General features: G+C 43.2%; 1 long non-coding RNA gene across 1 annotated transcript; it reads right to left on the bottom strand.

The window, feature by feature from the left end:
* Positions 1-1,703: 1,703 nt before the first annotated feature.
* On the bottom strand, positions 1,704-26,101 carry LOC114009531 (uncharacterized). Its single transcript, XR_003550933.1, has 3 exons — positions 26,033-26,101; positions 3,103-3,347; positions 1,704-1,780 (listed from the first exon to the last, which is right to left on the bottom strand). It is a non-coding gene; the product is annotated as an uncharacterized LOC114009531 (long non-coding RNA).

The raw sequence follows: 26,101 nt of genomic DNA, 5'->3' as shown, positions 1-26,101 counted from the left end.
GTGCACGAGAGAAACAGAGAGAGAGCAGCCCTCAAAAGGGCCTGGTCACCCTTCCATCCTTTTTCCTCTAACTCTCCATTCCATCAAGATCCTGGGCATGCACACGCGTACCTGGTATGTTTTTCAAGTTCCTAGAGCCAGGTCTCACACCCTGGCCATCCCTGTGGGATCTGACTTCCTCTGTGCAGCTTAACCACTGCAGTATGGGGCCAACCCTTTCATTCTTTTTGTAAAATTAGGCTATGATTCACAGAATGGAGGCAAAGTTTCCTGCCTAATAATTTTTTGGAAGTCCTGTGGCGTTCCAGTCCAGCTTCATTATTACAGCCACTACATAGTTTTGGTTGTGTACATGTTGTGTACTAAACTGTGTTCCCTCAAAATTCATCTGTTGAAGTCTTTAACCTGCCCCTCCAAAGGTGACCAAAGTTAAAGATAAGGCCTTTAAAGGGGTAGCTAAGGTAAAATTAAGGTCACGGGAGTGGGCTCTAACCAGCATTACAAAAATGAGCCTGGACACAGGCATCACAGCGGGAAGATCACCTGAAGACAAGAGAAGACGGCACTTACAACCCAAAGAGGCCCCAGACTTTCAGCCCCCAGAACTGGAGTGAAGTAAATTCCTCTTATTTAAACTATCAGTCTGTGTCGTGCAGCCCTAGCAAATAGATATGAGTTTATTTTGTACCCGTTCAATTTACGACTCTTTTTAATCCTTAGAAAAAATGTTAAAAATCAACCTTACCGAACATAATTTTCAGACAATAAAATGTATCTATTCTAGGTGTGTGGTTCAATGAATTTTGACACATGCATACACCAATATAAAATACCACAATCAAAAAAAAATGTATGCAACCCAGAACGTTCTTCATGCCCACTTGCTCAGTATAACATTTTTTGGATTCACCCACATTATGACTCTGTCAATAGTTGGTTCCTTGTTACTGTGGAATTGTGTTCCCACTGCGTGGATAACTGTAATGTGTCATTTTATACACTTGTTTGTGGAAGGTGTATAAATAGGCTATTTTAAGTCTAGGGCCATGGGTAAAGCTGCCATGAGCATTGTTATGAAAATATTCATGTGAATATCTGTTTTTATTTCTCCTGGGTAAATGCTAGGAGTAGATTTGCTGGGTTGTATAAGAAATATATTCCTACGTGTTTTTTTTAAAAAAAAAAGAAAGAAAACAAAAGAGAAAACCTGTTAAACTTATTTTCAAAGTTTTTTTACTTTCCTACCAACTTTACCTTCTTAAGGCATTTAAACAATTACATTTTGCTTTCCCACCAATTATGAAGGCGTAGTTAAGTGTTTTATAACCTTGCTCATCTCACATTGAGTTTTTAAATGTTTTAGCCACTCAGACAGATGTGCAGCGGTTTGCATGTTGATTTTACTAATAATAGATTTTCACTAATAATGTTTAGCATTTTTCCATGTGCTTATTGTGTACTTGTGTATATTCTTTAGAGAAATACCTGTCAAATCTTTGCTATAGGGTGCATGCACTCACTGGAGAGAGATACAGGGAGAGAGAGTGGAAAAGTGAGAAAGCACCCACCATGGGGCATCGTCACACCATAATCCCTTCTCCTTAATTTCTCTTTTCAGGACTTTGGTCATACACACACACACACACACAGCATGTTTCTCTCAACTCACCAGGTCCGAAACTCGAACCACAGTCAGCTGTGTGGGATTCAGCTGCCTTAACTGCCACGTCATTGGCTGATCCTTTTTGCCCATTCTTTTTTTCCACAGGGTACGTGCTCTCTTGAGAGAGAGAAAGAGAGAGAGAGAGAGATCACTCCCTTAGGGAAGATGGCCACACTACAATCCTGTCTGCATTCTCCTCTCAGGATTTTGGGCATGCATGCACATATACCCAGTGTATTTTTCAGGTCACCAGGTCTGGGACTTGAGTCATACAATTGGCCATGTGGGATCCAGCACCTTAACCACCATGCCACCTGTTGGTCTCCACAGATGTCTTTCAGCGGGTCATGGAAGTGTCCTTTTATTTTAAGTTGGTTGATAGTTTTTATTTTGAATAGATGTTGAATTTTGTCTGATACTTTTTGAAAAATCTGTGGAATCAAATTTTTTTTTCCCTTTAGTCTGCTAATGTGATGAATAAAATCAACTGACTTTTCAACTGTTAAACCAAATTTTAATTTCTTAGATAAACACAGCTTCTGTCAACATTTCAGATGCTGCTGTCAAAGCTAATCAGAGTTAAGTGCTGCTTCTTTTTCAGAAGCCCGCACACCCTCTGTGGGCCCGTCCTCTGAGACTGTTGTGTGCAGGCTCTGGAGGTCTGAGGACCAAGGATTCAGGGCTGACTTTCTGAGCAACTAGTTTCTGCTAATCTCACTTGCTCATTTTCTCCTTCCATCCTTACAGGTCATGATGCTTTCAAAGAACTATGGCTGTTTAGGCACCAGATGTGGCCCAAAAGTAAAACGTGATGCTCTGTGAGGAAATCCTACCTGGGAGGGTTCCTGGTTCAAGTCTTAAGCCCACTCTGGGTACACCAGGTACACACACGCCCATGACCTGGGGCTGATCAACAGCTCGGAGTGGATCCCAGCATCAAGACATAATTAGAGGGACCAGCAGTTAGCGTAATAGCTATGTCGCTGGACTCCCACGTAGTCGACCGCGGTTCAAGTCCTGGAGTCAGTGGCTTAAACTTATGCCGGGCGCGTGTGAGTGCATGCCCAAGATCCCGAGAGGAGAATGGAGGAGAAGGGATTGTGGCTTGGCCATCACCTCCTGGGGGTGATTTCTCGGTTTCTATCTCTCTGACTCTCTTTGTCTGTCTTGGCGAGCACACACGCCCTATAGCAAAAACCTCTCCAAAAAAAAAAAAAAAAAAAAAAAAAGAAAGAAAGAAAGAAAGAAAGAAAGAAAGAAAGAAAGAAAGAAAGAAAAAAATAATAAAACGAAAGATAATTTTAAAAAAAGACATAACTGGAGACGCTGTTCATCTCTCCCTTGGTTTTTATACACACACACACACAAACACACACACACACACATACATACACATACAAACGACTGTCCCAGTTGGACATACTTTAGAGATCACTTACTATCATTTTCCAGCCAATGCATGAATTCTTGCTACAATATCATCTATCCTTGGCTTGAAACCACTTGGGACAGGAAATCCAAATGCGAAGGAGAAAATGAGGCGAGTCGAGAGGAAGTGCTGTACAGTTGGGGCTCCAGTTTTCCTGAGCACTGACAGCAACTTATCGTTTCACCTGTCTCAATGGTCTTTCAAGCTGAGTTCTGCAAACTCACAGGGACATAATCTCATGATTCCACACATTCTCTATGGAAATGAGAAAAACAGTTTATGTCTATGGCATTCTTAAAAAAATAAAAAAGTAATATAGGCCTAGTCTGCAAGATTTTCATGACTGCAGAGCACTTACAATACTACCATATATATTTTATAATATGTATTTATGATTATTAGTTTTTAAATTTGATCAGAGAGAGACAGACAGAAAGAGAGAGGGAAAGCAAGAGAGCAAGCCACCATGTCTGGGACACGAACCATGTCAGCCATGTGGGAGTCCAGCACCTTAAGCACTATGCCGCCTGCCTGCCCACTACCATGTATTTTTGACACCAGCATTCATTTTATTTATATTTGCCTTGTAGTTGAGAGCTTATTTTTGGTTGGGAACAAAGATACTGGGTGGAGGGCACCTGGCTGGAATTCCAAATCAAGTCACTATGTGATGACTTCGGGAAAATTACTTTGTCTTTCTGTACCTCAGTTTTCTCCTCTATATCACGGAAAAAATTAAAGACTCTCCTTTCTAGGACTGTTAAGAAGAGAAACTGAATTAATATATTAGAACGGTGCCTAGCACATAGTAGGTTCTCTATAAATGTTTGGTAGTGCCATTAAAAAGCACCAACTTAGGGTGGACAAGGTGGCTCTGGGTCCCACATGGCCGAATGCAAGGTTAGAGTCCCAGACCTGGCAGCTTGAAAAACGTACCAGGCCTGTGTGCACATGTGCCCAGAATCCTAAGAGGAGAAGGGATTGTGGTGTGGCCACCCCCCTTGGAGGTGATTTCTAATTTCCCTTTCTTTCTGTCTCTCTCTTTCTCTCTCTCTCTGTCTCTCTCTAGTGAGCACGCCCACCCAACAGCGAACTAAGAAAAAAAAAAAGAAAGAAAAAAGGGAAAAATGAGTAGAAATTTAATTATTGCCAGTTATTAACAGAGGCAAGCGGACTTAATAAGAACCTTATCATTATGTACTAAGTGAAGACTAAACACCATCCAAGCACATTTTACAAGGATTAATAGTCCCTGTAATAGATAAAAGAGGCAAGAGAATTAAGTAATTATATGGCATAGAGTACTGTAAGCATATCCCACAACACGGAGAGCGGCCATTTAGTTTCAGCAAAATAATACCCTTTGTCATAGTAATGTTAATTTAAATTTTACTACTTTTATTGTTTGCCTATACTTCATTTTAAATTGGTTTCCTATTTATACATCATAAAGAATGAGAACATATGGAGTTTATGTTTAGTTTCAAAATGTACATATTTAAATGACATGCTACTAAAAATAATTAGTCAACACTGCAAGTCCATGAAATACTTTTTGCCTGTAAGGTAGGTCCATGCACTATTGAAAATTGAGATATACAATACAATGAGGCCAATTTTCCTAATAAAACGCTGTCCCTGGTGGGCCAGATGCAAGACGGGTCACTGTCATCAAAGGCTATCACTGCAGGCCGACCTTGAGGGGGACGATGGGGGCCACTCGAAACTCCTGAGCCAGCAAAGCTCAGCCCCACATTCAGAATTCAAAGATAAAATTGGAAGAAGACATATTTAGCACTTAAGATGGAAGAAAAAGGAAGACAAGAGACCAGTGGGGTGATACAGAGCTAGAAAACGCTTGAGTGTCTTTGAAACAGAAGCTAGCCAGGACAGTGGCCATGGAAGTAGGAATCCGCCAGGGAGTGTGTAACAACTCATCTGCAGAATCAACTAGCCTTAGAAATGGATGGGGCTAGAAATTAAAAAAAAAAAAAAGAAAGAAAAGAAAGAATGAAAACCAGAAACCAGCTGCCCACATAACAAGAATGTCTTTGAAAACCTGAAACGAGTTACCGTCAAAACAATTCCTTAAATGGATGAGGGAAATGAGGTTGGGCATGTCAATAACTTGCCTAAGTTTGCAGAGCTAGAGAGTGGTCTCCACCGGGCTGCCCGGCTCCAGCTGGTCATTTTGCATATGGCTTTGCTCTTGAGAGCCACAGAGAAGCGCTGAGAATGCCTGCCCAGGAATTCCAAAACAAAAACTTTTTTTGAAGAACAAGAACGGAAGAGACCTTCTGGGTACTCTCTGGCTTCAGATGCACAGAGGGAAGGGACCCGCAGGCTGAGTTACTGTGATGGTTCATTTCGTATGTCGGAGTGACTGAGCCGTGGGATCCCAGATTGCTGGTTAAACGTTATTCTTGGGCATGTCTGTGAGGGCGTTTCTAGAAGAGATGAACAATTGAGGTGATGGGCTGAACAGAGTAGACGCTGCTCTCCAGGGTGAGTGGGTGTCATCCATCTTGTCAGGAGCCTGGATAGACCCGAAAGGTGGAGGAGGCTGAGTGAGCGCTGCCTGTTAGAGCTGAGACACGATCTTCACGTGCCCTCCACACTCCTGTTCTCAGCCCGTCAGGCAGGACTGGCAGCCACAGCACCAGCTCTGTGGCTCTCGAGCATCCAGGGTACACTACAGATGTCCTGGGTCACCAGCTTGCAGACAGCAGGCTGTGGGACTTCTCCGTCTTCATGACCACATGAGCAATATGTTACAATAGCTTTCTTTACACACACACACACACACACACACACACACACACATATGTATATGTACCTTTACGTGTGTGTGTGTGCTGTGGTGTCTATCTATCCCCTGTCTTTCTTTGGAGTCACCTTCTGGAGGCAGCTGGAGAGGCTTGGCTTCCAACATCTGACAGCTCTCACTGCAGCTGAAGCTGGTGGAACATTTCCACCACAAGTTTCTTTCTTTAAGCTCACTCTCTTAAGGAGGAATCACTGGCCATTTATTTTCACAAGTGGGTTCGTGACCTCAAATAGTTATAGATTCAAATATGCCTGGGAAAAGTAGGCTTTCCCTCCTCAGTTTACATGCCATTTTTCTGCTAAGGAAACAGAGGTGCTCCTGTCTTCCTGCTGGGAGAATCTTTTTCTCCCAGGATAAAGTGGCTGCTAGAAAAGAAGCACAGCGCCTCCCTCTCCCGCCACCCACAGATTTGCATTTTTCTTGTTCTCCACTAGAAAACAGACACACTAAACTTTTCATCTCAAAAATACACATGATAACTTAGAATTGAAATCCCCCAAGACCATTAATTTTCACAAAGCCCAGTCCCCAAATGCAGAGTCTGCTTTTGTGACATGTTGTCAACTCTCTTCCCAGGGGCTTCCAGGGACACTGGACAGCCTGGTTCCTCTGAGCCCAGGCTCCTCCAGCTTCCTCTCTGTGCAGGGTAAGAAGCAGGGAACGTTCTACCCCTGGCTTCACCCTATGGGTAAGGCAGCTGTGGTTTCTGTGGAGCGCAGTTAACATAAATATTTTCAAATGATTGATAGTCTGGAAAAGCTTCCTTTTTTTTTTAAGTTTTACAACTCATTTTAGTTAATATTATCTAAATTTAAAAAAACTGTCAAATTTAGGGCCTGGCAGATGACATGGTGGTTAAGGGCACTGGACTCCCACATGGCCGGCCGTGATTCGAATCCTGAACCTGGCAGCTTGCTTTCTTCTCACTTTCCCTCTCTCTCTCTCACCTTGTCCCTCTCAAGTCAAATTAAAATAAATAAAATTAATTAAATAATTCTTTTTTAAAAAAGGAAAAAAATTGTCAGATTTAGGAAAAATCTATCACACTGTAAACCGGAAAGTTTTCCCATAGATTCTTGCTGGCTCTGTCCATCCCAAGCTTTGCCTCTCTACCAGACCCCACGCCCTGCTGGTGCTGCACCACCAAAGACATTCACATCACGTGATCTCTGTGCATGCCTTGATTCCCGCCTCCCCCAGCTGAGGCAGCACAGAAGGCTATCGGATTAGTCCTGGATGCTACCTCTACCCCAGCAATGGCTAACCATGATTTAGCTGCAACCACCCTGAATATAAAACACCAATCCCAGGTCTACTGTGTCCCAACTCAGCCTCCCCTCAGGATTCCCAAACTGCCTGTGGCCATACTCACACCACTCAACATGCAGGAGAGTGTGGGAACAGAGACCCTGATGGAGAAAAGAGTGGTCTGAACTGAGTGCAGCTGACTGTCAAATGTCGCAAATATCACAAGACATGTGATCACACAGATGCGCTCCCAGAGCTCTCGCCAGGAAGGGCCTGATGCAAATGAGCCCTGAAGCTCTAGCTTCATTAGCTTCACTCATCTGTCTCTGCCAGGCATTCAGGGTGTAAGAATTTCTTACACTTTTTTTTTAAGTTTATATATTTATTTCTTCCATGAACTAGAGACACAGAGTGAGAGAGAGAGAGAGAGAGAGAGAGAGAGTGCATCCCCAACCGCAGGCTGACTTGGGACCCACTCCCATCTTTAGCTGGCCTTAGACCCTGGCATGTGCATGCTGAGTGCACTCAGGGAGGAACCTGGAACCTTCTGGGAGGGTCAAGCTCCCAGATCACCACACTTGACTTCTGTGCTACCATTTCTTATTCTTCATGGTCCATTTTTCTTCAGTCTTCATGATGTCTTTAAAGATGTCAAAATACTAGGGACCAGCAGGTGGTGTAATGGTTACATGGTTGGACTCTCACATAGTCAACTACAGTTCAAGTCCCAGATCTGGCAGCTTAAACTCATGCTGGGCACATGGTGTGCATGACCAAGATCCCAAGAGGAGAATGAAGAAGGGATTACAGTGTGGCCATCCCCCCCCGGGGGGTGATTTCTTGCTTTCTGTCTCTCTGTCTCTCCCTGTCTCTCCAGCAAGTGCATGCTCCCTATACCAAAAATATCTCAAAAAAAGAGTTGCTGAAATACTTCTAATTTTATTTTGTTACTAAGTGGCCTTCCTAGATTGCTGGGATAGATCATTAGCCATTTAATTTCTATTTAAATATTTCAACTTTGCTGTTATTGACCCTCATGCATATTACAGTTGCTTGTTAGAGAAACAGGATTTGAAAGGTCTTGTGCTTTTATGACTATTGATATGAGGTCTCAATTTGAAAAAAAGGCTTGTAGTTTCTGACTGAGGCATTGTAAATTTATGGCAAAAACATCTCTGGTTGGTCAGTATTTAGACTTCACGTGACTCAGTTTCAGCGTCTCAGGAAGTAACTGCCCATCTCTTTAAAGTACTCCACAGCTCTCCAAACTAAATGCCGTGTACGATACATTGCCTCTATTTTAGGTCTAGTGATGGCAAACAGAGCCTCCAAATTTGCTGACAATCTGATCAGCTGTTATTACATTAGGTAATTATAAATAGGCTATACATACATGTGTATGTATACAATCTCATGCCCTACATCAATCTTAAGGAATTTCAGACTTTTTGTGATTATACATATTTTTTATGTTTTTATTTCTCACAAATGAAAAAAATAGAAAAAAAATGGAAAATAAAACTCAGAAGAAAACAAAAGTTGGTGAAGAATGGTTGGAGAGTAAATTCCATACAGAAAAACATAGAAAGAAAAGCAAGATGACCACATCTGGGGAGAGCTGCTTGTGAACAAAGTAAAAACAGAAACCTGATTAGTTACAAGGCACACATCTTTTGACAATCAAACCATCACTGTTTTTCAGAAACTTGGCTCTTCCTGGCTTGAGGTGTACAAGAAACTTCTCTCACCAGTACCCCATGACGGTAGCCCTGTGTGATACTGCATTGGGGCTACAGATCAGCCGTCCTTCAGAATCGTTTGGGGAGTGTTTCAGAAATACTGATTCCTGAGACTTATATCTGGATAACCTGATTCAGTAGTTATGAGGTGAGGCCCAGAATATAGCTCATTCATTGTTTAAATTGCAGAGTATCACCTGGTCCTTAGGATAACACTTATTATAAATAAATAATAAACAAGTGTTATCCTAATATCCCAATAATACTTATTGCTATACTTATTGGGCAAATGAATATATGAATGAATGAAATGAATACTTGCTTTCTTTAATAAGTTGAAAATTATTTAAAGACCTGTTCTATGCCTCATCCAGCTCTATGTCCCCTAAAATACTTGCTATAATTTATTTATTCAATCATCCATTTGCCCAAAAAGCATTTACTAAAGGCCCATTATGTGCCATGCATTTTTCTAAGCGTTAGGAATATGGCAGTAAATAAAACATTCTCATGGGGAGATAAATGATAAATAAGATGATATATACTACAGATACATAGAGATATAAACACACATATGTTTTGTTTGTTTGTTTTTAGGAGAGGTTTTTGCTATAGGGTGCGTGCATTCTCCAGAAAGACAGAGACAGAGAGACAGAAAGCAAGAAATCATCCCCTCCAGAGGGGATGGCCATGCTGCAATCCCTCCTCCTCCATTCTCCTCCCGGGATCTTGGGCATGCACGCACATGCGCCCGGCATGAGTTTAAGCCACCAGGTCCGGGACTCAAACCATAGTCAACTACACGGAAGTCCAGTGACATAGCCATTACGCCAACTGCTGGTCCCGCACACATACATGTTTTTATATTAATACAGTATTTAGATAGTGACACCTCCTTAAGCACAATAAAAACTTTTTTGAATTTCATATGAATTCTAAGAAGAGCCTCATCCCCTAGAAAACCTTGGAAGATCCTCTCACTAAGTCCTCCCTATTATGATGTAACAATAAGTCTATTCAACAGCTTCACTGTTAGAAGGTCCCTGGGTCTTGTACCCTTCTCAGTGAATTGGATGACTTTTGGAAACTTTAATTCAGAAGACCACGGTAGAAGGCTTTCTTGAAGAAACCAAAAGCTTTCTTAGAAAATACTCTCCTACTTAAATTAGCAGTGAGAGCATGAAATGAGGGTATCTGTAGAAAGAGGATCTCCTTGGGCCCATTTATAGTTCTGAGTCATTCCACCTCCTACTAAGGGAATGCCAAGGGATAGGGTCACCCCTCTCAGCCAAATGCCCATGACCAAAGCACAGTGATCCTCCCCCTCACCCCCCGCCCTAGAATGTTCCTCTCTCTTCTTCTTTGGCTCTCCTTTAGCACACAGAGACAGCTCCAGCATCTTTGTTATTGTGGCGCCAAGAAGACTAGGAGTCCCATGACAGCAAGGGCTGGTAACAAACACGCTGGAGGCTGTCTGCTGGCTGGGGCTCATTAACCTCCTGTTCCAGCTCATTGTTTTACAAGTGGTCATCACCACCTTGCCGCCCAGTCAGAGGCAAGTAGTGGCTTTATAGCCTACTTACAGAAAATGGCTCAGCACTTAGGCATTTTCTGGTGTCCCAGGGTTCAAAGTGAAATTAATTTCCATTACCTCCCACAATAAATCTCCTCACCCAACACATGTATGAAATTCCATTCTGTAGACTCAAGTCATTCTGGGGCCACAAAGAAGAGCATATACACTTCAGCTTGCACTCAGTTAATTTCTTTGCTTGGGATAGGGCTGATGGGGCCCTGCAAACAATTATGTTCCAAGACAGCCAATGGAATGTGAAGAAGCCCTAAAACACAGACAGGAAGCCAGACTGATGATCCTAGGTTTACTTAGAAGGAACTCTCTCAAAGAAGATTTTTTTCTCTCTTGGTATACTTTTTGGTGACCTCTTCCTTTCTGTCTGTGACCTTTCCTTTCACAAGCACCAATACACAGAACCTGGTACCAATGGGAACCATAGTAGCCCCTCTGTTGGACATCAGAATCTGCATCTAGTTGATCTACTCTGAGGCCTTTGAGGATTGTAGCTGTCATTTTGACTCCCAGTCTCTTTATAAAAGAAGTTGAATGTTCATAAGTACTACATACAGCTGGGCAATGAAGAAAGGAAATAGCAAGGTCCAGCATAACTGAGACAGATCCTCGGAGGTCGAAAGGATGGTGAGCATGACTCATATTCAGCAAATCATGCCAAAGGAATTTAAGCTGGAGAAGCCCAAAGCTTCAAACTGGAGAGAAGTTTACAGAACACTGAGTCTGATCCTCATGGGTCAGAGATGGAGAAAGAGAAGAGGAGGTCATTGCGAAGACATGAGGTCATAGCAGCAAGTGCTACTATTGATTGTGCTCTGAGGTGTGTAACACTCGTATCGACCCGGTCCCATGGAAACCCTGTAAGGTAGGTTTCCTTTCTTTATTTGTATAAATAGTGTAGCTTCAGATTTATAGAAAAGTTGAGAAGATAGTGCAAAATTCTCTTACACGCTATACTCAGTTTCTCTTCTTATTAATATTTTGCATTGGTATGGTACATTTGTTATAATACATGAAGCAATGTTGTTATTAACTGAAGTCCATACTTCATTTAGATTTCCTCAGCTTTTATCTTTTCCCACTCCAGGATCTCATCTAGAATACCAGATTACATCTATTCATCATGTTTCTCTAAGCTCCTCCTGGCCTGCAAGGTTCTCAGATTTATACTTATTTCCTCCATTATCATGTGCAAAAAAGAGAGAGAGCACCTATCTCCAACAAGGTCTTGAAGCTGTGATCCACCCCCAGTGCCAGCCGGCCGGCCCTGGATCATGGGCAAGTGTGTGCGTGGCGAACTCACAGAGGCCTCTGGACTTGAACTGGCAACCTTTCCATGTGGATTGTCTTGTAGAGCACTGTCTTACTGCTATGCCACTCTCCTGTCCTAGACATCTCTTCTCCATTTCTTCATTCTGTTGGAATTTGTGCATAGCAGCAAGTGCTACTATTGATTGTGCTCTGAGGTGTGTAACACTCGTATCGACCCGGTCCCATGGAAACCCTGTAAGGTAGGTTTCCTTTCTTTATTTGTATAAATAGTGTAGCTTCAGATTTATAGAAAAGTTGAGAAGATAGTGCAAAATTCTCTTACACGCTATACTCAGTTTCTCTTCTTATTAATATTTTGCATTGGTATGGTACATTTGTTATAATACATGAAGCAATGTTGTTATTAACTGAAGTCCATACTTCATTTAGATTTCCTCAGCTTTTATCTTTTCCCACTCCAGGATCTCATCTAGAATACCAGATTACATCTATTCATCATGTTTCTCTAAGCTCCTCCTGGCCTGCAAGGTTCTCAGATTTATACTTATTTCCTCCATTATCATGTGCAAAAAAGAGAGAGAGCACCTATCTCCAACAAGGTCTTGAAGCTGTGATCCACCCCCAGTGCCAGCCGGCCGGCCCTGGATCATGGGCAAGTGTGTGCGTGGCGAACTCACAGAGGCCTCTGGACTTGAACTGGCAACCTTTCCATGTGGATTGTCTTGTAGAGCACTGTCTTACTGCTATGCCACTCTCCTGTCCTAGACATCTCTTCTCCATTTCTTCATTCTGTTGGAATTTGTGGCACACATGCACTTGTGCCTAGCATGTTTTTCGAGCTCCTTGGGCTAGGACCCAGACCAAGGTTAGCCACATGGGATCTGGCTTCCTTGAATGACTAGGCTAGAGAGTTAGTCCTGTAATTGTTATCTGATAACACTCTCACTGTACTCAGGCACTATAGACGTGTATGACATGAGAATGCCTGGTGAACCCTCTGCAGTAATTGCTACTGTTAAGTACAAAGTGCTCCAATTTTTTCTATATTTACATCATATATATTATTTTTGTATACTTACATCATATATATCAATCATTGTTATTGGCCTACATAACTATGTCAACATAATTATTTTTAAGTGGAAGCATAGTATACGCATTGTTCGGCAACTTATTTTTCCCTCTTAATAAGATATTACAAACATTATAAACTGTATATTTTCTGTTAAGTAATTCACCTTAGGCCACACAGCCTCAGAAGCCTACAGAAGTATGACTTAAACTGATGTCATAGAAACTGCCTTAATTATAAAACTGCCTTATAAAACTCTCACTAGCTCTTCGTTTTACCCACAATTTCAAAAATGTAATTTTTCTATGAGTAAGCAAGACAGAGAGAAGACAGCACCCTCCCACCCCCACCCCTCAGGGTCTCAACACTGCCTTCCACTCTCTGCCTCAGCCAGCCCTGACATGGGCACATCCATGTCTGGGGCACTCAGGGAGGTCTTGGGGTGCGAATCCAGAACCTTCCTCTGTGGGATTGCCACCCAGAGCATCCCATTCTCCCACAGCCCCTCTGTCCAGCCCCTACCCACAGTTATTGAAAGCAACTTTTCTCACTTCAGAGTTGGGCCCTGTAGAATCTGAGACCTAGATGTCTGTGGGGCCTGTTCCTTGGTCTGTCTCACTGGCTGGCAGGCACTGAATTGTGCCAGAGAGAGCTGGGGCTGCAGGGGACATCGTTGGAAGGGAGGTTTTGGAGGATGAGAAAGAGGAAAACCAAACAGATCTGACAGGAGTGCCTTCCAACTTTTACCCTGGGCGCCGTTACAGGCTCCACCCCTTCTCTCAGTGACCCTGTGACACCTGGTGAAATGAAACCTGCCCCAACAGCAGCGAACTATGGATGCCTGGTTCCCTGGCACTTTTAGTCTAATTGTTGCCCAGAGAATACAATAGCTCCCTGACATCTTTTCAGCAACTTGGGCTTCTGAAGCCATTCAGAAAGGGTCGAACATCAGTAACACTCACCCTACTGTCTGAAGGGTGAAACCCAATATCGGCCGGACGGTCCTAGTTTACAACTTAGTTTTCATCTCAGCAAGGCCCCTCCATCTCAGGTTTACTGTCCAGTTGCTAGACAGGGGCAATCTGTGACATCCCCTAACCTCTCTACTGTTTCTCACATCCCACTCAGGATAGGATCACAGGATTACCTTTCAGGCCGAGAACAGGAGCTGTGAGCTCCAGCTAAGACCCATTTCATCGAGCCACTACCCATGGTGCTTGGAGAGGCAGCTGACTCAAATTGTTCAGGGTTCGAGTGTGGAGACCAAGGAGAGTCTTTGGCTAGTGAACCAGGTCTGTTGATGCAGTTTGCCGGCAGGGGTTCAACACTGGAACATGCCCTCAGGTAGCACCCTGCCTTGGTCCGGGGTCAGGCAAGGAGTCAAGGAAAACCCAGCTCCTGGTAGCTAAATCTTAGTTATCAGTGTTTAGCTTGTCTATTACATGGAAACAAATCAAACCACCCCAAAATGTATTGGTTTAAAACAGCAGTTATTGTTATCTTTCACATTCTGTGTGTCCACTGGACTCAGTAAGGCAGTTCATCTGTGTCTCACTTGGGGCCACCCAGCAGAACAAAGCAGTGTCTGGGACTGAAGTCCTCTGGAATATATAACTTGCTTCTTTAATGGTACCCTATCAGGGACAGCTGGAAAACTGAGCTCTGCTGGGACTCTAGGTAGGCAGGCCTATGTCTGTGGAGTCTTGGAGCTTCTTCCCTTCGACATGGAGTCTCCATATGGTATTTTCAGTGGAGTAACTGGACTTTTGTTGGGTTCAGGGGTTCTCAAAGTAAAAGCTGTCAGCCCTGAAAGCTTGGGCTCAGAATGGTTAGTGACGCTTCCGCTGTATCCTACTGATTAAAGTCACAGGGCCAACCCACATTCAGAGAGGGGACTATGGGCTGTGACCTCTCTGCACTGGTGTGAATTGGGCTCTGTACTCCTATAGAAGAAGCAGGAGCACATTCTCTTAGGCAAGCACTTCCCACCTTACGTAGTTACCATTTGTTAAGTGCTCTCCACAGGCCAGGTATTCTATGACCCAGGTTCTCTTACCATCTCTTTTATCTTAAAAACAAACAAACAAACAACAACAACAGAGAGGACTGGAGATTAGTACCAGGATGGTACAAACCAACAAACTAAGACTCAGAGAGGCTGAGGAAATGCTCCTAAGTTATCAGCTAGTGAGCTGAGTACCTGCAAAAACCATCTCTTGTCATTCTTTACAGTAAAAACTCAGCCACAGCTGGCCAAGCAGAGGCTGTTGGTGTTTTGCCCAAGAACCCAAGGGCGTTGAGAGTAAACATGGCTGCACGCTCAGCTCTGCCCTGCTTGTAAGCTCTCCTTCTCTAGGAGTCCTGCAGGCCTCTGCTGGTATGCTTTAGATGAGCTCAGGTCCTAGGCAGAAGGCACTCGGTTCCAGTCACCTCATTCTTCTTAAAAATTTTAATAGACTTTTGCCATAGAGCTCGTGTGCCGCTGAAGAGAGACAGAGAGAGGCAGACTGAGAAATCACACCCCTGGGGGACGGCCATGCCACAATCGCATCTCTGTTCTCTTCTTGGAATTCTGGGCATGTATGCACACATGCCTGATGTGATTTCCAAGCCTTTAGGTCCAGGACCCAAACCGTGGTGGGTCATGTGAGAGTCTAGTGCCTTAACCATCATGGCACCTGCTGGTCCCCAGGAACCTCGTTCTTACTGCAGGGTACCTAGACCTATGAACTCCTCTGCTGGACCATACCCACTTGTTCCCCAGCATTCTGCCTCAGACTTTGATCCATCTCGTCTCTGCCTGGATCCCTACCCCCTAACACAGGCCCTCCCCAGATCTGTGACTTTCCTGCCCTGCCCTGTTTTACCTCACCTGGATTTACCCAGACTCCTGTTTCCAGCAGTTTGTCCACTCATTTATTCAATCAGCCAATCAGTAGCTATTTGCTGAGGATTTTTCATGCCTCAGGCCCTATCCGAAGCACCAGGGATAATATAATGACCAAAATCGGCATGCTGCCTGCCCTCAGGGCCTTAAAGTCAAGTCTGTTAGAAAATTAATAAATCAGAAATAGGGCTGGCCCCATGGCTTAGTGGTTAAGGGAGCCAGATTCCATGTGGCCAGGTGCATGGCTTAAATTCTGGACACAGTAGCTTGAAAAACATGCCAGGTACACTTGCCTGCATGCCTGAAATCCCAATGAGATGAGAAACGAAGGAGAAGGGATTGCAGTGTGACCATACCCCATTGTGGGGGTGCCTTCTCCCTCTCTCTTTCTGTCTCTAGGTCTCTGTCTGGCCAGCATGCATGCCCTCTAGCAAAATAAATCAATCAACAAATAAATAAAATGGAGATCATGATAAAGAAATAAACAGAGATATGCAAGGAAAGATAATAAGCTGAGAGAACACCAAATAGAAAGAGAAAGCGCTTGATGTGTCAGCAGTCGGGTCGGGGGGATGTGGAGGTAGGAGAATGGGGATAAAAGCAGTCCACAACAGAGGACACTCAGGGACGGCTGAAACTCCTGCTGGACTGAGGGTCCTTCACATGTGTATGCTATTTCACTTTCTGTAGTTTCCCCTTAAGTGCTCCTATCAAAAGTGTTTTGATGTGGCACCAGCAGTTAGTGTAATGGCTATGTCACTGGACTCCCAATATAGTTGACCACAGTTCAAGTCCCAGACCTGGTGGCTTAAAATTCACACTAGGCGCATGTGCGTGCGTGCCCAGAATCCCCAGAGGAGAATGGAGGAGAAGGGACTGTGATGTGGCCATCCTCCCTGGAGGGTGATTTCTCGCTTTCTGTCTCTCAGTCTCTCTCTGTCTGTCTGGAGAGCGCACGCACCCTATAGCAAAACCTCTCCAAAAAAAGTGTTTTGATGTGTCCTATTTCTATCCATTATTAACCTATGAATTATTTCCTCTCTTTAAACAAAGTGTGGGCCAGCACGTGGCATGGTGATTAGGATTCCACATGTCCAACTCAGCCGTTTGGCTTCCAGACCCAGTGGCCTGAACACAAGCCTGGCATGCATGCATGTGTGCCCAAAATCTCAAGCGGAGAATGAAGAAGGGACTGTGGCATAGCCAGACCCCTGGGCAGGGAGTGATTTCCCACTTTCTCTTTCTGTCTCTCTTTGATGAGTGCATGCGCCCTGTAGCAAACAAAGAACAAAAAATTAAAAATTAAGTGTCACCATAGTATTTGTTCAGTAAATAGTGATTAGCTTAATGAAGAAAGGAAAAAGGCAAGAAGGAAGGAAGGAGGAAAGAAAAGGAGGGGGAATATTTCCGGCAGCTGGCCTGTTGGTCCTTCCCTCTGTCATCTCTGCGTTTCTCCGATGGGCCATCTTATGCAGCTCCTGTGGCTGCCAGGTGCGCTATCTCTCAAAGAGTCGGCAGCTGGTTTCTCTGTGTCTGCTCCCACTCCTTGGGAAAGTGCTGAGATTTTGTCCTGTGATGTGGCAAAGGGTCCACATTTATTCTTGCTAAACCTCAAATGTGCAGGGGTGTCATGAAAGCCCATGCTCTGACCTCTACCACTGGAGCCAATCTGCTGTCCTTCCACACTTGCTGAGCCATGCTAGGTGGCCACCAGCCCCTCCTGGGCTTTCTCCCATTGGGGCTTCCTGTTTTTTGTTTGTTTGTTTGTTTTTTCCCCAAAGCCAGAAGTAGCATGAAGAGAAGAGAAGGAAATGTGGATTCTGGTCTGTTTGGTTTGGGTTAACAGGAAAGGTGACAAATTAGCTTAAATCGAGGAACAAAGTGAAGTTTTGCATTATATTTATGAATTTTGAACATTACTGGTATATTTTTTTTTTTTAATTAGCTTAAGCTCTCCGAAATGTTTAGGTAAAAAATACAAAAGTCTACTCAACACCTACATCCTGATCACATTCTCCCTAAGGGGGAACGAATCATTATCAACCGGTTTATTGAATGGCTACTTCTTTCGTATGACAAAGGTCTATGATTTTTTTTTTTTGAGAGATTTTCACTATAGGGCGCGTGCGCTCGCCAGACAGACAGAGAGAGACATAGAGACAGAAAGCGAGAAATCACCCCCCAGGGGGGATGGTCACGCCGCAATCCCTTCTCCTCCATTCTCCTCTCGGGATCTTGGGCACGCACGCACACGCGCCCGGCGTGAGTTTTAAGCCACCGGGTCCGGGACGCGAACCGCAGTTGACTACGTGGGAATCCAGCGACATAGCCATTACGCTAACTGCTGGTTCCCTATGATGTTTTAAATCATAATTATGACTGAGGATTCTTCACATCCTTAAGAGTGATGGGCATGCCGCCTGCCTTAGTAGCAAAGAGAAAGTGAATACAAGGGGTCTTTATAAGTTCATGGACAAGGGACCAGCAGTTAGTGTAATGGCTATGTTGCTGGACTCCCACATAGTCAACTGCGGTTCGCGTCCCAGACCCGCTGGCTTAAAGCTCACGCTGGGCGCATGTTCGTGTGTGCCCCAAGATCCTGAGAGGAAAATAGAGGAGAAGGGATTGCGGTGTGGCCATCCCCCCTGGGGGGTGGTTTTTTGCTTTCTGTCTCTTTGTCTCTCTCTGTCTGTCTGGCGAGCGCACACGCGCTATAGCAAAAACCTCTCCAAAAAAAAAAAAAAGTTCATAGACAAATGTAATTAAAGTTTGAATTTATTTTTTGAAATCTTTGCATGGTTTTTGTATATATCTATATAATATTCATTTTTTATCACTGTTTTGAAGATGCCTTGTACAAAGAATGGGAAAAGTCCACGATGCCATGAAGGGACACAGGAGTGGCATCTCACCCTGTGAATCAGTTAGGGTAGGCTATGGGAACAAATAGCAGCAAATATCAGTGACTTGAAATAATAAAGGCTTGTTTCTCTTAGTGGGAACTTCACTTCAGGTTGGCAGAGGACCCAGCCTAACAGAGTAAGCAGCAATATTATTGGAAATATAGCTCAGAAGGGTCTTGAACTACCAATGAAATGCCATCCCTGGAAGTGGCACATGTCACTTCTGGTCATTGGTGAAATAAGAGTCACGGTCCCACCCAGCCAGAAGTAGTATAGGATGCCCAGTCCTCCTAAGCATACAAGGCCTGATGTCTAACCTGAGACCTAAATGGAGGTCTCTCTTCCAGCAGTAGAAGTGAGGAAGAGAGTAACATATGAGTATTCAGGCCCGGTAAGAACAGGATGAAGGCTTAGGGGGGACAAGAAGGATATTGTTTCGATTTAGTTTTTAGTTTTTTTGCCATAGGGCACATGCCCTTGCTGGAGAGAGACAGACAAAGAGAAAGAAATCACCCTCCAGGGAGAATGGCTATGCCCCAATCCCTTCACCTCCATTTTCCTCTTGAGATTTTGGGCATACACATGTTCCCCGTGGTTTTCAAGCTGCAGAGTCCAAGACTTGAACCACAGTCAGTCATGTGGGAAGCCAGTGCCTTACCCACCACATCGCCTGATGGCCCCAAGAAATAGCTTGTTTTAGAGAACGAAATGCAGAGTAAGAACGAAACATAGGATCCTTGGTCATAATTATGATTTAAAATATCATAGGTATTTGTCATACGAAAGAAGCAGTCATTCAACAAACCAATTAATAATGATTTATTCATGTATTCATTCACTACTCATGTGCCCCTTCTGTTTATTTTATCCCAAGGACTTTATTTGCCTTCCTAGTATTCCTTTAAATATTTTATCCTGGTCACTGTGTAGGCAGATGGCTGTGGAATTATTTTTCTTCACAGTTTCTCCAATTCTAAGTTTCTGACATTATTAAAATACTTTACTCAAGAAGAAACTAGATTAAAAAAAAAGTTTTAACCTCCATTCACAAAGGAATTTTTAGAATTCAAGAAGATAGGTGTCTTAGTTCATTTTCTATTGCTATATCAGGATACCTGAGACTGGGTAATTTATACAGAAGATAAGTTTATTGATCTCATGATTCTAGAGACTGGAAAGTCCAAGGCATGACTCCATTGTCTGCTTAGTATCTGTTGAGAGCCTTCTAAATCACATAGTAACATAGCAGAAGGCATTATGTCATGAGAAGGTGAGAGCATGTCTGTGTCAGCTCATATCTCCTTCCTCTTCTTATAAAGTCACCAGTTTGGGACCAGCAGTTGGCATAATGGCTATGTCACTGGACTCCCATGTAGTCTACCATAGTTCGAGTCCCAGACCTGGTGGCTTAAACTCATGGCAGCGCATGTGCATGGGTGACTGGGATCCCAAGAGGAGAAGGGATTGTGGAGCAACCATCTCCCCTGGGGGGTGGGGTTGATTTCTTGCTTTCTGTCTCTCTGTCTCTCTCTGTCTCTCTGGTGAGCACACGTACCCTATAGCAAACAAAAACAAAAACAAAACCTGTCAAAAAAGAAAAGAAGGGAACCAGCAGTTAGCGTAATGGCTATGTTGCTGGACTCCCACGTAGTCGACAGTGGTTCGTGTCCCGGACCCGGTGGCTTAAAACTCATGCCGGGCGCGTGTGCATGCGTGCCCAAGATCCCGAGAGAAGAATGGAGGAGAAGGGATTGCGGCGTGACCATCCCCCCTGGGGGGTGATTTCTCACTTTCTGTCTCTATGTCTCTCTCTCTCTGTCTGGCAAGTGCATGCGCCCTACAGTGAAAATCTCTCCAAAAAAAAAAAAATAAAAGAAGAAAAGAAAAGAAAAGATAAATAAATAAATAAAGTCACCAGTTCTATCATGGGGACCACTCACTGATGACTTTATCAAATCCTGGTTTCTTCCCAAGACTCTACCTATCAATACTGCTATAATAAGGATTAGGTTTTACCATGAATTTTGATGGGAACATTCATACCATAGCAGTAGGAGGGGAGAAAACCAAATTCTCAATGACTGACCCCTTGAAATAGGTGTGAACCAAGCTTTTATATAGATGAGAACAGTGGAATTAATCATCTGGACAGAGTTAACTGAGCTGACTTTATCACTATCAGTTTATAGGGCCAACCAGGTAGTTTCCTCAGGCTTGTGTTGGAAAAAACTAAGAATTCCAGAAGCTGTTTTTTCACTAAAAAATTTCAGTATTACTTTAGTCCATTTTTCTATTGCTGTAACTGAATGCCACAGAATGGGTAATTTATAAGGAACAAAGGTTTATTCAGCTCATGATTCTGGAGGTTGGAGGCTGAGGGGCAGCATCTGGTGAAGGTCTTCCTGTGGTGGAGACCCTGAGAGTTTCGAGGGAGCATCAGAAATCTCATGACAAAAGAGCAAGAGTGTGTCAGCTCTGGTCTCTCTCCCTTTCCTTATGAAGCCACCATTATTCAAGCGTGGAGGCCCCACCTTGATGACTCTATCTAATCCTGACTACCTCTTAATAACATAGTCATATTAAGTTTCTACCCTCCTAATACTGTCACAATAGTAGCTAAATTTCAAAACATGAATTTTGGGGGACATGCTGAAACCCTAGCAAATGTTTTCATTCTTGCTCGCAGTAAATATTTACCAAGTATGCACTGTATGCCAGAGCCAGGCACTGGAGGTAACAGTAATGAACAGAATCCCTGCCCACACAGAGCTGACAGTCTAGTGAGGAAGACAGACAAGGAGCGAGCAAATACATAATGCATCAAATGGTGGTAAGTGTCACAGATAAAAATAAAGTAAGGGAGGAACAGAGAAACTCCAATGGTTGGAGAAGAAGGCCTCTAACATTAAGGAAATGAAGGAAGATGATGGAGGTAAGAAAAACCAAAGGAAAAAGGTTTTGAGGGAAAATCACCTTTGGAATGATCACAGAGACCAGTAAGACCAAGATGACAAAGAGGAGTCAACAAGAAGGAAAGAAGTAAGAGTTTCTAAGAGGCGGGAGAGATGGGATTCTGAGAGGCCCAGCTGAGTTGATGCAGATGGTAGTTTGATGATCTGTAGTGCTGGAAGCCACAGCGTCAACTGAGATTCAAATCCTGGATTGAGTTGAAACACACCCTAAATTATAGTGAAGTGGAAAACAGGAAGAAGATTTTGAGTAAGAGTGGCGTAGTCTGACTTAGGTTTTAGAAGGATGTCTCTGGTTTTTGAAGGACTTGGGGGTACACGAAAATGAAAGCTGAGAGATTCCTTCAGTGGTTATCACAGGTGAGAAATAATTGTACTTGGCCTAGTGTAATAGCAGTGATTATAATAATGAGTGGTCAGATTTCCGTTATGTTCAGAGGGAAAAGCTGAGACAATTTGCTGTTGGATTAGATATGAAGCGTAAGGAAAGGAATAGAGTCAAATACAACCCCAAGATTTCCATCTTGAACAGGTGGGAAAATGGAGTTATATAGTAAAATGGGAAAAAGCTAAGAATCTAGTTTTTGACACATTAAATTTAAACTACCTGTTAAATATTCAAGTCAAAACATTAGACAGGTAGTTAGATATATGAGTATATAATTCAGGGAAAAAAATAGATGGAACATTTTTATGAGATAAGAGTAATGATCTAACCCATGAAGTGAACTCACTATATATGTAGGTGTTTGTCTTCACTAAAGAAGAGAAGATTTTGTGGGGAAAAAGCAGAATGCTGCAGGAAAAGGAAGTTTTCCAGTAGACCCTCACTAAAGACACTTCCCGTGCACCTGATCTGGGAAGCAACTAGTTAGAAAATACATTTGCCATGGAATGGTAACCCCTGGAGAAAGGAGATAGTGCCTATTTAAACATCTTACGGCTATCAGATGGTGAGATGTAGTAGCTTGCAATCAATACTGTAATTCGATGACTAGGTAACCGGATCCATCCACCTGAATCCAGTCATCTTTTTTCATCATAGACTAGACTGAAACAACAGCGAGTGTTTCACCTATCAATTCAGGTGCAACATAGAACTTGATCTTGGGTAAACTTCAAAACTTAACAACATGAAAGGGAGAGCATTTTAGGGGCCAGATAAAAGGGACACATCCCTAGAGCTAGAGCCAGCAGAAGCACTGACATTCTTACAAGTTGAACAACGTTCAGCTCGCCATTCCTGGGGAGGCAGGACTCCTACACTGAAGGCCCAAGGCTGTCTCCTAGGTGGGGCATTCCCCAGACATCCTGGTATGAGTCAGGATCAAAGTTTTAGAGACAATTTCAAAAGGATCCAACATCTTTGTTACCTTCTAGCTCACTAAACTCTCCCGCAAAGAGGACTAAACAATTAACGTGCATTTGGGGGAAATTGCTGTGGTTCCAAGAGTTGTCTCAATTTCTCAATACATTTTTTTTCCCAAATAAGTTTTTCATTTGTTTACTACAAAGAAATTATATTGAATGTCTATTTTGAGCTAGAAGTGGGAGATACATCTGGAAATAAAAGTCCTTGGCCTTGTAAAACGTACATCTTGGTGGGGAAACTATGCATGGGCTCTGCTCTTCCTTCAGCTTGTTTTCTTTTGCTAGAGGGTGCACACACTCACCAGAGAGAGGAAGAGACAGAGGGAAAGGAGAAAGCACCCATGGGGAATGGTCACACCACAATCCCTTCTTCTCCATCACTTCCATTTGTTTGGGATTCTGGGAACACATGTACATGCACCCAGTGTGTTTCTCAAGCCACTGGGTCTAGGACTTCCACTATGTGACTGGCCATATGGGATCTCAGTGCATTACCACTAGGCCATGGAGCTGGGACCCTTGGGCTCCTAACTAGGAAAAAATTATACAGTGACTATCTAAAGTGAAATTCTTGGTTCAGTGGAATAATAACCAAACAATGTGTAGTAAACCTAAACGAATCCCCAGATTCTGATACCTGGAAAGATCCTTTATTGCTCAGTTTCAACTAACCTAAGATTATCAGGCAATTATACCAACTTGCTGTATCTATGGGAAAAGGCATCCAAACATTAAAATCACAGGATCCTTCTGAAGAATGGATCTTGTCTGGACTAAAGGGAATTTCTCTTTAAGAGTTAAATGAGAAAAGTTCCTATGGCTAATAAATAATGACTGGCAAAACTGAGAAACACAAACTAGCTCTAGAGCCAAGATCTTTATCACATCAACTACCTCCTCAGCATGTCTGGTATCAACAACCCATAAGTCCAATGGACATTCTCCATATGTCCTGCAGAGCCACCCTCTTCCACTCTGCTTCATGCTCAGAGGGGCTAACCTTTGTGAACTCTATTAGCAGGTTCCTCTGCACACTGGCTTCCAGTTGGGTTTGGCCAATGGAGGTACCCACAGGAGACTAGGAAAGGTGAGATGAAGAGGAAAGGGAGGTCAGAGTAACTGTCTCCCTATTCCCATTTTATTGAATCATGGCTTACTAGTGGACATGCTTGTCTACCAAGGTCATGGATGGGCTTATCACAGGTTTCTCCAGAGTTACAGTCCTCTCCAGGTTCCAATAATCATCCCATTCATGCCTCTTTGGATACAGGAGTGCAGTGGGTCCTGAGCTCCAGGCTGTCTGTAGAAGCATGACATTTCACTATCTCTTGTTGATTTCCCTTGATCTTGTCCACACCTTTGTGACAATACCTTCATGAAACATTCTGGAATTACCCCCATTTGAGTGGCCATCTGTTTTATGTTGGGACCCTTATTGCTACAGCTTGGGAAATAAGACTTAAGAACTAGGTGGGCAAAGTTATTTCCTCTAAAATAAAATTAACTTATGTGGCACAAACCAACCCTAAATGGAGTCCTTCATATACTCAGAGTAGAAAATCTCGTTAACTCCTCTCTTTTTATCACCCCCTGAAGTTGAAATATATCTCCCTTTCTCTTCCAGCATTGTCAGGAGGATAAAGTTATTTTATTCATTCAGGGTACTTTCAGTTTGAGCTTGACATTTCTTCATCTAAAAGTTTGAAATTCCATAAAGCCTGAGACCAGAACAGATGTTAACATTTTAATATTAAACTTTAATATAATTCCTTTTGGTATTACTAATGATGTCTTATTGCTCTAAGTTTTAGAGTAAAATAAAATCATTTGACTTTATTTTAGAATGATGGAACATATTGAAATCACATGCTATTATTTCAAAATAGGCTACCAGAAGGAGAGACATGGACAGAAGTTAGTAAAATGGGATTTATTATCACTGGTCTCCCTAGTCTACCATCTTAAAAATTGGTCTGCTCAGAAAGCCAATTAAAGCCTCCTACATTCTCTTTCATTGATCAGAATAATAGTGGATTTGAAAAGTAGCCCAACTGGGAAAAAGAAATGTTTCCCCCAGAAATGACACAGCAACATTTCTCTGTATTATAGGGGTACAATCCAAACCCATCCTTAATCTCTCACAGGGTTGTAGAGTCTTCCCTGACTTTACAGTCCTCCTGCCACTGTTCTAAATAGATTCACAATAGGATTCTGACTAGGGTTCCTCCTCTCCCTCTCATCTACCATGCTACAATCAGAAAGTTCTTGAAAAATAAGTTTGATTGTATTTCTTCCCTGCATCAATCCTTTAGACGGATCCCATGACCGACAGAAGAAAGCAAACTCCCGAGAAACGCAAACTAGGCTTGCTTATCTTTATAGTGGTCCCTACTCCCTTCAGCACCTCAGGATCTATGTTACAATTAGAAACCTGGGGTGCCCCATCCTTCCCTTTCTGGGTGCAACTACTCTATCTCCTTTCAATGTCTTGTCCTCCCTGTCCCATTGTAAGGTTCACTTCTGTCACCCACTGCAGCCTCCCCACACCTGCTCTTGCTCAAGAAACCAAGTTTAATGTTACCTCATGATGAAAGCTTTTCCCATCAAACCCCCCACAATAGCCTCTACTACCATGCAGTGTCTTCTCAGAGATCTTTTCTTAAAAATCTATTCAGTCTCAGGACCAGCAGTTAGCATAATGGCTATGTCGCTGGACTCCCATGTAGGCGACTGTGGTTCACGTCCCCGACCCGGTGGCTTAAAACTCACGCCGGGCGCGTGTGCGTGCGTTCCCAAGATCCCAAGAGGAGAATGGAGGAGAAGGGATTGCGGCGTGGCCATCCACCCCTGGGGGGTGATTTCTTGCTTTCTATCTCTCTGTCTCTCTCTGTTCAATCTCATTCTCTCCTTGTTCAGCTTTCTATCCTACTGGAAACAGAAAATAGTAACTACAAATTCTCTTTTATAATGGCATGCCCTTCGGAGTTGGTGAATGCCAGTTTCATGTTTAGAAATAAAATCAGAACTACTGAGCACCTGCTCTTGTATTACGTATGGTACTTACTGAGTTTCATTCGGTCTCCTCAATCTGTAGGAAAGCACCGATATCTCACTTTCTTGATGAAGAAACAGC

This window comes from Tupaia chinensis, unplaced genomic scaffold (genome assembly GCF_000334495.1).
Source record: "Tupaia chinensis unplaced genomic scaffold, TupChi_1.0 Scaffold000555_1, whole genome shotgun sequence".
Classification (NCBI taxonomy): domain Eukaryota; kingdom Metazoa; phylum Chordata; class Mammalia; order Scandentia; family Tupaiidae; genus Tupaia; species Tupaia belangeri.
This window is presented reverse-complemented; position numbering and strand designations above follow the sequence as displayed.